This window comes from Oryza sativa, chromosome 7 (genome assembly GCF_034140825.1).
Source record: "Oryza sativa Japonica Group chromosome 7, ASM3414082v1".
NCBI classification, from domain to species: Eukaryota; Viridiplantae; Streptophyta; class Magnoliopsida; order Poales; family Poaceae; genus Oryza; species Oryza sativa.
This window is the reverse complement of record NC_089041.1, coordinates 19,419,099-19,431,273: the sequence shown is the minus strand read 5'-3', so window position 1 is coordinate 19,431,273 and position 12,175 is coordinate 19,419,099. Positions and strand designations below refer to the sequence as shown.

The 12,175-nt window shown below is 38.4% G+C and overlaps 1 long non-coding RNA gene across 4 annotated transcripts; it reads left to right on the top strand.

Annotated features, from left to right (window-relative positions):
• The first annotated feature begins 7,935 nt into the window (after positions 1–7,935).
• Positions 7,936–11,626, top strand: LOC9271659 (uncharacterized). 4 transcript variants are annotated; one of them, XR_010742806.1, is made up of 6 exons: positions 7,936–8,446; positions 9,484–9,553; positions 9,956–10,103; positions 10,453–10,546; positions 10,827–10,957; positions 11,295–11,626. It is a non-coding gene; the product is annotated as an uncharacterized lncRNA (long non-coding RNA). The 4 variants fall into 4 exon arrangements; XR_010742804.1 differs by having other exon boundaries at positions 10,791–10,957; XR_010742805.1 differs by lacking the exon at positions 9,956–10,103 and having other exon boundaries at positions 10,791–10,957.
• The last annotated feature ends 549 nt before the right edge of the window (positions 11,627–12,175 follow it).

Here is a 12,175-nt window from a genome sequence, read left to right as displayed (position 1 = left end):
AATAAAAAAGTTTTTTTTTGCGGGGAAAAAATAAAAAAAATAAAAAAATATATAAGTTTGACTAAATCTTATCTAAAATTTAATCATTTATGACTGGAGTGAGTACTTTTTATATGCTAATAAAAACACTCCCTCTCATCATGAAAGTTGAGGACAAAGATTCTATCAAACTTTTGAAAAATTTGAACAACTTTATATTAAACAAGTTATTTAATCTACTAATAAGTTTGTAATATTATGATAGCACTTTTCAAGCAACTAGGAAGGAAGCCCGCGCGGATGCGCGGGCATTTTATTTATTGTTTTATATAATAGTGCTAAAACAAGTCATATCTCACTATTTCTACGTCGTGAGATAGATCGTAGACTTCAATATACTTAAATTATAAGAACGTCTCCCAGAATTAAAAACACTTTGTCCCAATTACATATAAATTCTATCGTAACAACTCATTATCACTATTTTAAAAGCTCGCTAACTATCAATACATGAAATTGCGCATAATAAAATAAGCCTAATATATCATTAATACACTACTTAGCTAAGTGTTTATGTCTCACTTATTTCCAAATCCACATATAAATATTCTTAAAAATATCACTAACGGGTGAAGCCGGTCATAGCCGTAGATACTTTCTTTCTCTATTACCTTAAAAGTTGGGTAGCTGTGTCCCCTCAAGATCAGCCCGAAGCACATATTATAATTTATCTATTATATATTAATAATATATTAAATTTCCTACTAACGCTCCTACGCCATCACGTGGTACTCTACAAACGTTCCTACATCACCACATGACGCTATAATAAATTAGAGAAAATCATAGATATTCGGAGAAAAAAATAATATGTAGTATTTATTTTTACTTAAATTGATGGGCCTATTATTTTATACCATTATATTAGATCTTACTTAAAAAAATAAAAATGTAATTTGTCTTCCCGTCATAATCCCCATCCACGTGCGAGAGAAAATGCATACGTTCGTCATGTTCACTAGGAAAAATGTATGTACATAAAGTTCACCAGGTACGTACAGTTCATCGGGAAAAAGATACAGCCGAAAGAAAAAAAAAACTCAAAACAAACATACCTATATATATAGGATGTTGGAAAATATACAGTACAAATCACATACGTAATGGAAACCTTAGAACTACCGTTGGATCTGACAATGAACACATGAGATTTGTCCATGTCACTTACATATATTCCTTAGTATGATTGGAAAAGAAAATTCAACCATCTTTGAATTAGGATACTCCATGTTAGAGAAAGCTAAAATATATTACTTCCTTTTTTCTTATAACATTTGACCATTTATCTTATTAAAAAGTTGTATAAATATGTAAAATTATAAATTGAGATTATAGATTGTTGATCATAAAACAAGTCATGGTAAAAAAAATATCATTTATATTTTTTAATACAAATGGTAAGATGTCATATCAAAATTCAATGGCATCATACAGCCACTCAACTCGGCCATTTGTACGCCACGTTAGAGGGTAAATAACGAGTCCACCAATTTAAATGAAAATCGATGGTGAGATTATATAGTACCATGTGATGGCCTAGGAGCATTTGTAGCAGCGTCATATGGTGACTTAGGAATATTCATATAAAGTTTAATGAACGTTTAGTATATAATAGTTTTTCTTGCTGCGAATAGTAGTACCGAAGCTTTATTTCTTTTTCAATCTAACGTACGTTTGTATATGTACTTATGTTTTTTTCACGGTTAGTATATATATACATCTAATCTCATGGTTTAAAATAACGGGTCCGCTAATTTAAATGAAAATCGACAGTGAGATTATATAGTACCACATGGCGGTTTAGGAGTATTTGTAGGAACGCCAATATGAAGACTTAGTACTGTTTTGTAGATCACAAATTGGATATATAATTTAAAAATAATTTGAAAAGATGAACATTTAAAGATGGTTGATTTGATATTTATATTATAGATCTAGTTTAACACTGCATCTATATATTTGTGAAGTAATATATTTCATCTTTATATCGTTGATAGTTCTATTTTAAAGACCGTCGATTTTTTTGATGGTACTAAGTACTTATATTTTATTTTGGCTTATAGTAAGTACGTGCATATATATTTTTTCTTCCGGCAAACATTATGCACATGAGAAAGGTATTACATATTTAATAGTAAAAAATAACAGGTCCAATAATTTATAAATCGATAACATATATGGATAAAATAATGGATCGAAAATCGTTCAATTGTATGTGTATATTTGTGGGCCAATATATCTTTATATTGTAGAGCGATATTTGCTTTTTTGATAGTACTAAGCATGTATGCTTTATTTTGGTTGTCGTATGTACGTACATACCTTCTATTCCTCCGGCAAACAGTACAGAGAAAGTTATTATATATATATATAGATATAATGTATTAACTGAAAATCGACGGCATGTATATATCTAATCTAACGGTATAAAATAATGGGTCCACCAATTTAAATGAAAATCGACAGTGAGATTAGACTGTGCCACGTGGCAGCTTAAGAGCGTTTGTAGGAAATTTAATGGACTTTTAGTATATAATAGATAGATAGATAGATAGATAGATAGATAGATAGATAGATAGATAGATAGATAGATAGATAGATTCTACGCATACCCTTTTTTCTTAAAAAATAGTAAGCATTTGAGAAATTATTTGTGTTCAAAGTTTCAAAAGATACGACCAGCTCATATTCTAAACATTAAATATCTAATGTACATGTCCATTTCTTATAAATAAAAACGTACAATAATATTATATTGGCACTGCGGCCGGTAGAAAATTCTCTTGGGAATTACTGCCCATTAATTAACTGATCATTAATTGTGCAGATAAGATGAGTGAGATAGAGATATGGCTGCATCAACGACGGACAAGTATAGCTTTGCCGTGCATCGAGAGCGACACGCTGTCGCGTACGAGAGTACGTAGCGCGAATATTTAAGCAGCCCGGCACAAACACAGCTAATCCAATTGCTGTCTTCCACAAAACCAACTGATTACTTAGTACTGTAACGTCATTAATTTACAAAAAGGAAACGTCCAAACTACGCACAAAAACAGAAATTTTGTGCACAAAATTCGCAAACAAGAACCGGAATTTTCTTTAAAACACTGTTCAAACGAGCTCACAACTTGCATATATACACACAGATAGTATACTAACCCTTAGAAACGCTCAAATATACACCATACCCTTATATATTACATCTTCAAGAGATTAGATCGGTTTATCTTACGATTGATAAAATCATTATAAACGTCTCCTCTCGTTATCGACGGGTATATCATCTATCACTAAAAGGATAATTAACCGTAAATACGAGCTACAAACACCTGTGTCAAGTTTACGATTTACCCAGCATAATCATCATCATAGAGTTATGCTGACACGGCAATTTAATCAGGTCGGCATCTTTGTTCTAGCCTGAAAACGCCCTACAAGCGAAAATCTGGGTCGAAATGGCGTCGAGAAGTGCAGGGTCACGATCGAGTAGTCGTTTTCAAGTGTTTTCTTTTCTTTTGTAATAAGTAAGGAGACAATCAAACATGTACTACTAATATTAATCGATTCCGGCCGGCTATGATCTTCCTCCTAATCGTCCCAACCGATGACGGGATTTTTGACACGTATTGGCTGCCAACCATCTCATCACCTCTGCATTTTCAGAGGTTTTATGAAATTATTATATATCCACAAAATAATTAAAGCTTAGGGAGTTGGGATCCAGGTACTCGGTTTAATTTACATCCATGGGTGACTTAGATCAAGTTTAGTATAGCTAACTAATAGCTCTAAAACATATATAATTAATTTAATAGTTAATTCATACAATAGTTACCTGTAAACATATATTACACTATTAATATCTGGTTCCACCTGTTATATACATATTATATCTTGGAGTCCGTGCTATCGCTGGCTATAAATATGTAGTCCACTGCTCTTCTCTCTTACCCCCTCCATTCCAAAATATAGGGCACAACTAATTTTTAAAGTGGTTTCATAATATAGGGCGTGTATGCATGCATGTAATTAATTAGCACATTCTCTCCTCTAAATTATTATTATTTTAAATCATATACTCACAAGATCCTTAATTCTATTAGTTGCATGTATTGTATTAATTAGGTGATTCATGACAACAATGAGATATTAATTATTTTTTGGTCTTTGGGTTAAGGGTGGTTGTGTCTTATATTTTGGAACGGAGGGAGTATTTTTTATCTTTTTAAAATATATTTATAGTTAGTTTATAGTAGTTTGCTATTGTATCTACTCTTAGGATTGCCATCAGAAGAAGGCGTGGACAAATGTTTTAATTGGCGAGAGATGCTTGATGGTGTGTGTGGATGTGTGTGTATGTCCATCATTTAAAAAAAAAGAATAAATGTAATGTTATACTCTCGAATGATTGTGCTTCACCTCATTGCATGTATGAAATGCTCACCATATATAAGCAAACAAATAATATATATTTTTTATATGTCCATGAAATTTCAGCCAATGCTTTTTACAGGCTCGCTCCGTCACATATCGTAAATTTTGGTTTTGATCTTTCTATACCCACACTAATTAATACGCGTAGTGTCTCAAGCCATCGTTACTTAATTAGTTAGTTAAACAGATAAGGATACTTTACACATCAATAATGCGGCACCATGCATGTACGTACATCACCACTTGCTATTTATTTTGTAGGTTTTAATAAGAACCAACTGCTTAGTTCGAAAGAAAATTAAATTAGCTAACTAATGCATCAAATGATGTTAGACTAGTTTAGATTATATTAGAGCGTGGGGGTCACGGTTCAGATTGTAGTGTGTCATTATGTGCATGAGTGTAAGTCCCACGTTCTGTCAGCGTTCAATTTTGAGTCCTATCTTCTTCGTAGTATTATATTACGACAAAAGAGAATTCAAATGACTTGAACTAACTCAATCATTCAAGCGCGGAAATCAGGATTTAAAACCCACCTTTGTTTAGTTAATTCCTCATTAAAAAAGTAAAAAGATTGAGAAAGATTTATTATATATCCATCGAGGTGTGAAATTAATTCTTTTTAATTCCCTTCATCTCATAAGGAGTAACCCAGAACAATCTCGATAACGAATTGGTTAATTTTGCGTCTACGATCAATACCAGTTTTTTCCTTCACCTGGGCTAGGAGTGTAGATTCTCCGACAAACAAACGAAATTCATGTTGAGGAATGCAAATTTTGTCCCCCACTCTGATGGCCTTTATCGCCATTGGATTCTGTTCTTTTTCTGATCTTAAAGGTCCAGCCAACTTGTAGTTATGCTGTACTCTAGTAGCCTTTCATTTGATAGAGACGGTTTATAATAGCAAATCCAAATCGCAATAAATCAAATAGTTGATGTAGATGGCAATCTAACCAAAATTTAGATCACCACGAGAGGGTTTTGAAGCGTCAATAGAATCCAAACAGTTTATGCATAGCTGGCAAGCATTTCCTGGCATGCGTATCATATAATTGGCCACAATGTTTTACAGAATTTTGAAAAGGAAATGAAGTTAAGGACACAACTGTTGAAGACGTCATTTCTTCCAGGGTTTCATTTGCCTTTCACTGTTACAATTGTTCAAGCACATGATTTGACTTCTTTTTTTAAAAAAAGATAATAGAATTCATTGTGTCCTTTATTTCATCCAATCTACAACTCGTTATTACTGCCTCCGTCCCAAAATAAACGCAGCCATGAGTTTTTGTGCTCAACTTTGATCGTCCGTCTTATTTGAAATTTTTTTATGATTAGTATTTTTATTGATATTAGAATATAAAACATGAATAGTATTTTATGCGTGACTATTTTTTTTAGTTTTTTTAAAAAAATAATAAATAAGACGAATGATTAAAGTTGGAAAAAAAAACTCATGGCTGCACTTATTTTAAGACGGAGGGAGTACCAAGTTTGTAGTTTGAACGAACGCTTATTACTTATCACAGCTTATGGATCATAAGAAACCTAATTGAAACACCATCCTAAAGACATACAAAGATAACACACCTCTACTTTCCTAACTCACCTTTCTCGTTTACCGCGTGCACGCTTTTCAAACTGCTAAACGGTATTTTTTTAAAAAAAAAAATTCTATATGAAAGTTACTATCTTTCAAATTTATTTTAACTAATACTGAATTAATCATGGACTTAACGCTTCTTCGTTTCACTTGCTATGGAGTGAGGGTTGCAACACACCTTATATATGTTTGTCCTCCTCAAATACGATACCTAAAAACAGAGACAACACTATATGTTTGTCGTCCTCAAATATAAACACTACTATAAAAACCATTTTTCCTAACATAGAAGATCTTATTTTCGAAGGCGGACATGACCCTCAGAGCCAAATGACTATCTACAAAAATATAAATCGGGGTGAAATTTAATGTCCGTCTGCGAAAATATTTTCGCAGACGGTCCACTTAAGCGGCGCAGGCGGACCACTTCACAGGCGCCGCTTAAGTGGTACGCCCGCGAAAATAGACTTAATATAAATAGACAGGCGGGCCTAAATTTTTTCTAAGTCCCCTCACATCTTCTCCTCTCCCCTCCCCTGCCCTCACCTCTCCTCCTCTCCTCTCCTCCCCTCCTCTCCCCTCTCCCCGGCCGCCGGCCGGAGGCGGCGGCGTGTGCTCCCGGCGGAGGAGGCGAGGCGGCGCGGTGGCTGTGCTCCCGGCAGTGGCAGCGAGGAGGCGCAGCCGAGGAGGGCGGTGCGGCCGAAGTTCGGGCGGCGGCGTCGGCTCCCCTCCCCCCTCCCTCCCAGATCTGGCCGGAGGAGGGAGGGGGGAGGCCGCCGGTGGCGGCAACGGTGTGGAGCGGCAGCGGCGGCGGCGGTGACGGCGCTGTCCGGGCGGCGGCGGCGGCTCCCCTCCCCCTCCCTCCCAGATCTGGCCGGAGGAGGGAGGGGGGAGGCCGGCGGCGGCGGCGACGGCGCTGTCCGGGCGGCGGCGGCGGCATGGAGCGGCGACGGTGCAGTCCGGGCGGTGGCGGCGCGGGCCGGGCGGCGGCGGCGGCGGCGGCTCCTGGCGCGATTTTCTTTTGTTCGTTCCTTTTATTTTCGCAGGCGGGCCGTTGCCCCAACTGCGCAGTCGTCGTGGTGCAGGCGGACCTCTCTCTCGCCTGCAAAAATGAGTTTTGGCCGCCTCCAAAAATGCCTTTTCTAGTAGTGAAAAACAAATTCTCAAAATTAGAGTCCAATCATTCTACTGATTAGAACTTACACACATCACCGTCTATAATTGACGTCGAACCAAAGCGAAAGATATCGGAAACTGAATTTCAAACCAGCCGCTCATGCATGCAAATATAGCCGCGTAACGCACATGGAAGCCGATGGCAGCCATCAAGCGGCCACCGCATGAACACACAAAACGCTGGACAACGAAACGCCTCCGTCGTGGTTGTGAGATGAGGCGGCGGAAAGTTCGACGAGAGGGACGAGACATCGTGGCTGTGAGATTAGGCATGATTTGATCGTTTGCCTATAGAAAGTTAATTTAGTACCCATCCATCTTCATACATAATGGGCTCAAAATTATTTAGCAGAATTTAAGGTCAAGGTGAAATTAGTTTCATGCTATTCAGAATTTACTTAACCAAAAATAGATTACTCCTAGCGATGCAAACTATCAATGAGCAATAAATATACTCTAAACTCAAGGTAAAATATAGAGATCCGAAATATCCAATCTACCATATAGTTCATATTCATTATGTGACACATCCAACTATCTAAAACCACCCGATGAATTACATCCGATGGCACCGGTGCTCCCACGCAGATCGCGCCTCTCCTGCAGCTCCCTCCGTATCAATCCAACGGCCCACGTCGCTCCCACCTCCCTCACCCCACCGCGCCCTCTCTTCGCCGTCTGACCCGTCAGCCACCATGCGCCGTCTCCGCCCCCCACGAAGCTTGCGGCTCGGGTCCGTCTCGCCACCGCCGCCATCGTTCCGCTGCTCAGGGCCGGGCCGACGCACCGCTGTCCCGTGCCGCCACCACCGTATTCGTCGCTCGGGTCTTTCTCCGCCGTCTCCACCCGCTCGGGACCGCCGCGAATCGTCGCCCACCTCGCCGTCCCCTATCTCCACCGCAAGAACACCGTCGGCAGCCTCGGCGGTCTACTCTGCGCCGGTCTCCTCCGCGTCATCTCCTCGCTCGTGCCGCCTCTGCCATCCCCTCCGTTCAGCACCCCCCCTCCTCCCCCCGTCTTCCCTTCCGTCCTTCCGTCCATCCAGCGCGCTGGCGATCCTCCACCCAGGGCCTGGCGTCCCATCGATGATTTAGGGCGTCGCGGGTCCTCCGTTCAGGGCACCACCGGCCATCCGTCCAGTGCACGGTCTCCCCAATCCAGCATACAGGTGCTACTTCCCCTCAGCGCCAGGTGAGCAAATTCTGTTTAATTTGGTATCACTTGGTTTGGTTGTAGTGTAGCAATTGCTGCTTAAATGATGAAGAAGTGCAAACCAAATATTTCTGGAAGGTACTGCAGAGTTTGATTGAGTGTTTGAAAATATAGTTCGTTCAGTTTGTTGTATGTCTTGAATCCTGATAGGATCACCTCTGCCAACTGAGTGCTTCTGACGGAGTCAAGCATCTTGATGCCTGCAATGTTTCTGGCTTTTGACATTCCTTGCATGCTTGACACTCATCCAATCGGATTGTAAGGTGGCTTTTCTGAATTTTGTGATGATGAAAATCACCATGGTGTACATGTTCACTGCTAGCATTGTGTGGTTTGTATTAATGCTACAAAATGCCTTGCTGCTCATGAACTGCTTGACAAAATGCCTCTCAATGTTCTATCTAAAATTCTGAGCATGTTAATATGTGTCTCCCCGTAAGTTTAGATGGTCATAATTTGTGCTGGTTAAATATCCTAAAAGAGTTCTTAAAAACTGATATTTGATCAAATATTTTAGTGATTCTATCGTGCATATTAATTCCCTGTAGAAATATTATATACATATTAGTAGAGTAGATTATGGAGAGTTGCTAAAAATTGATCGCCAACCGTTTGAAGCTCACTTTGAAGATCTACTGCGAAAGATGGCTTCATGTTACCAGAAGACAAGGCAAGGCATCACCACGTAACAGAAAGAAGAGTAGAGAAAAAGAATGATATCAACCGCCATTTCGGCTGTGTTTAGTTTCTAAAATTGATGAGAAGTTTGGAGAAAGTTGGTAGTTTGGAAAAAAAGTTAGGAGTTCATGTGTGTAGAAAAATTTTGGATAACACTAACGATGTCCAGCTTCTTCTCATTATGACAGCAGGAGGGAACACAGATGCTTTTTGTGTATTTAGTCAATAACTCAGCTTACTGGATGCTTATATTTTATATTCTGCAATGTAAAGAGTAGATAGCATACTTGAGAATCATTGGTCGTCACTGCATTATAATTGTACATCATATATCCTAGGAAATATTGGATCAATTGCAAGGACATGTGTGCAGCGTGAGCAGTTGGTGTGCATCTTATCGGGGTTAAGGTTAGTGTTTATTGAAAAATACATTGAATTATGTTTCTTCCTTTTCTTTGTTATGTTATTCATCTGGTACTACATGTGAACGGCAAATTTACTTTGTAAGCATTTTCAGCCATTGGGTTTAAAGGTAGACAACACAAAGCTCTGTGTGCTGTATTGGGTTATTGGGCATATCCTATGGTTTTATGCCAGATATGCCAAATTTCCCTCTTCTGTGCATTAATATAGTTACCAAATATGCATGAATTTTGAACCACTGTTTTTTTCTCTACATCAGGATGGAGAAAAATGGTTATATAAGCAACTAAGCAATGTATTTTTGGTAGTGAAGTGTACATAATGGATACAGCATCACTTGTTATCCTGATATATTTATTTAAGATGGTTTTCTTGCATGTTTGGTAGTGCAAATGGACACCATCAAATTGCCAATTTGCCATGATCTTGGTGCGTGTATGGAATCAAGTAGAATGGTAGTCTCCTGCAATTGCTCCACGATGACTGAATCCACGCGGAAGGCTGTCCATTTTTGGCAGTTCAGACTTAGAGAGAGGTTAGCATTGGCCTATTCTTTGGATAGGTTTAGGTCATTTATGTGTTGAGTAAAATTTGGCTAAGAAGCTACGGCATATCTGTTTTACGAATGGAAAAAATGTAGCTATTTTTTCATGTGTCCTTGTTGCTTGATTGGTCAGGCAAGTTGCCAAGTTATTGCTCCGTATTGCAAATTCATCTTGGTACCATATTAACTTTGACAATCTGCTTTTTTTGGTGTATCAATAAATCAAGTAAATAATGATGCAATGAACTCTTCTGATGGACAAGCAACAGAAAATTTACTTGATAACTATATTGTTTGGACGTATGTTCTGGCCAATAATCTTGATTCCTTCTTATATCAGTCCATCCTTATCCTTGACGCCTTATCAGTACACTGTAATGCTCATACTGATTGTGCTGGCTGAGACCTAGGCGGGGGCCAAGGCCTTCATTTAGGTCAGTACACACCGCCTCAGGAGGTTTATTCCTTGTCCGGTACATATGGTTGGGATGTTGGATCCATTTCATTTATTTCTGCAGGATGAGATTGTGAACAATGGATTATCTGTTATTAGGCTTGGGATGCTGGTCTGATGCAAATTACTGTAGATTATTCAAGTCAAAGTTACTATAGTTTTTTTTTACTGTTGGAGTTCTGTTTCAGTGCCAAATATTCGCTGAGCATGATGTTGTGTTGCAGTGGTGCCCTAATTGCGATTTCAATGGGATGTTCTAGACAGATGTGTGGAGTGGGGTGGAGGAGAAGCGTAGTCGATGATGGTGAAACACAGCGTGTTTGAGGAACAAGGTGATCGACTTGAAGGGCGTTGCCAGCAACCAGGCTGCTTCTTTGAACACCTTGGTTAGGTAATATATTCAAGCTATGTTAGATGGAAATTACTTTTATGGAAATAGGTGCATTTGTGATAGCCCATATATTATTTCTTTATAGTTATTAGTGCAATTACAATTATTTAGCATGCAAGCTAATAGTACTTCTAATGAGGCTACAAATGCATATCATACTTATATATGTTTGTCCATAACGTGTTGTTTAGAACAGCTTAAACAAACCAAGCAGGAATAATTTTTATTTATGTTTCCTGATCAATTAGGAAGTATATTTACAAACGATGGCATATGGGATAAGAGGATTTCCTTTCTTTTTGTGCTATGAATCCCATCAAATTTCTGCTATTTTTAGTTCACGCAGGAGAAGCAGGAGAAGAGTATACACCGTGCTTTTGCTCTCAGTATTGCGAACCAGCTCACAAATATATTCCGTGACCGAGAGAAGTGCCAATACAATAGTTTTAGGAAGTTGTGTTCGATGATCAGTTCTGAGCAACTGAGCCCCTTGTAGAGTTGTCCCCATTGCAGTGGATAAAATTACCAAGTGCCTAACACACATTCCATCAGAAGTACAACTTGGGTTTTGAAAGACAAAAAAATTGCTATGTAATTAACAATGTATAAAAATTCTATATTGTTCTTTTTTTCAATCAATCTTGAGTATATATCTCATTCTCAAACATATATCTTTTTCTATTATTTGATTTGAATTATCAAATACTGTCGTAGCGTTAGCACATGCATATTACTTTGCTATGTAATTAACAATGTATAAAAATTCTATATTGTTCCTTTTTTCAATCAAACTTGAGTATATATCTCATTCTCAAACATATATCGTTTTCTATTATTTGATTTGAATTATCTAATACTGCCGTAGCGTTAGCACGTGTATGTTACTAGTATTTAAGGATGGAGAAAGTACTTGTTCTTTGTAACATATGGATTTTGTAGTATTTTTGTGTTTTAAAGAGATCTATTTAAACGGAAACAATTTGCATTGAGCATTCGACGCGAGACGAAACATCGGGCGGTTACGCCATGTGGGCCCGCATCGATTTAACCATAACGGCTCGACCTTTTCATCTTCCTTAATCCTAATTATTCTCACATTTTCTCTTACCTTCCTAGCTATTGAACAGGTTCATCGGGATATTGGCAGAACCGCCGTTGCTGGTGGCCACGACTGCAACAATGGTAGCAGGGTGTTCTTGATCTGGTCAGACGCTAGCT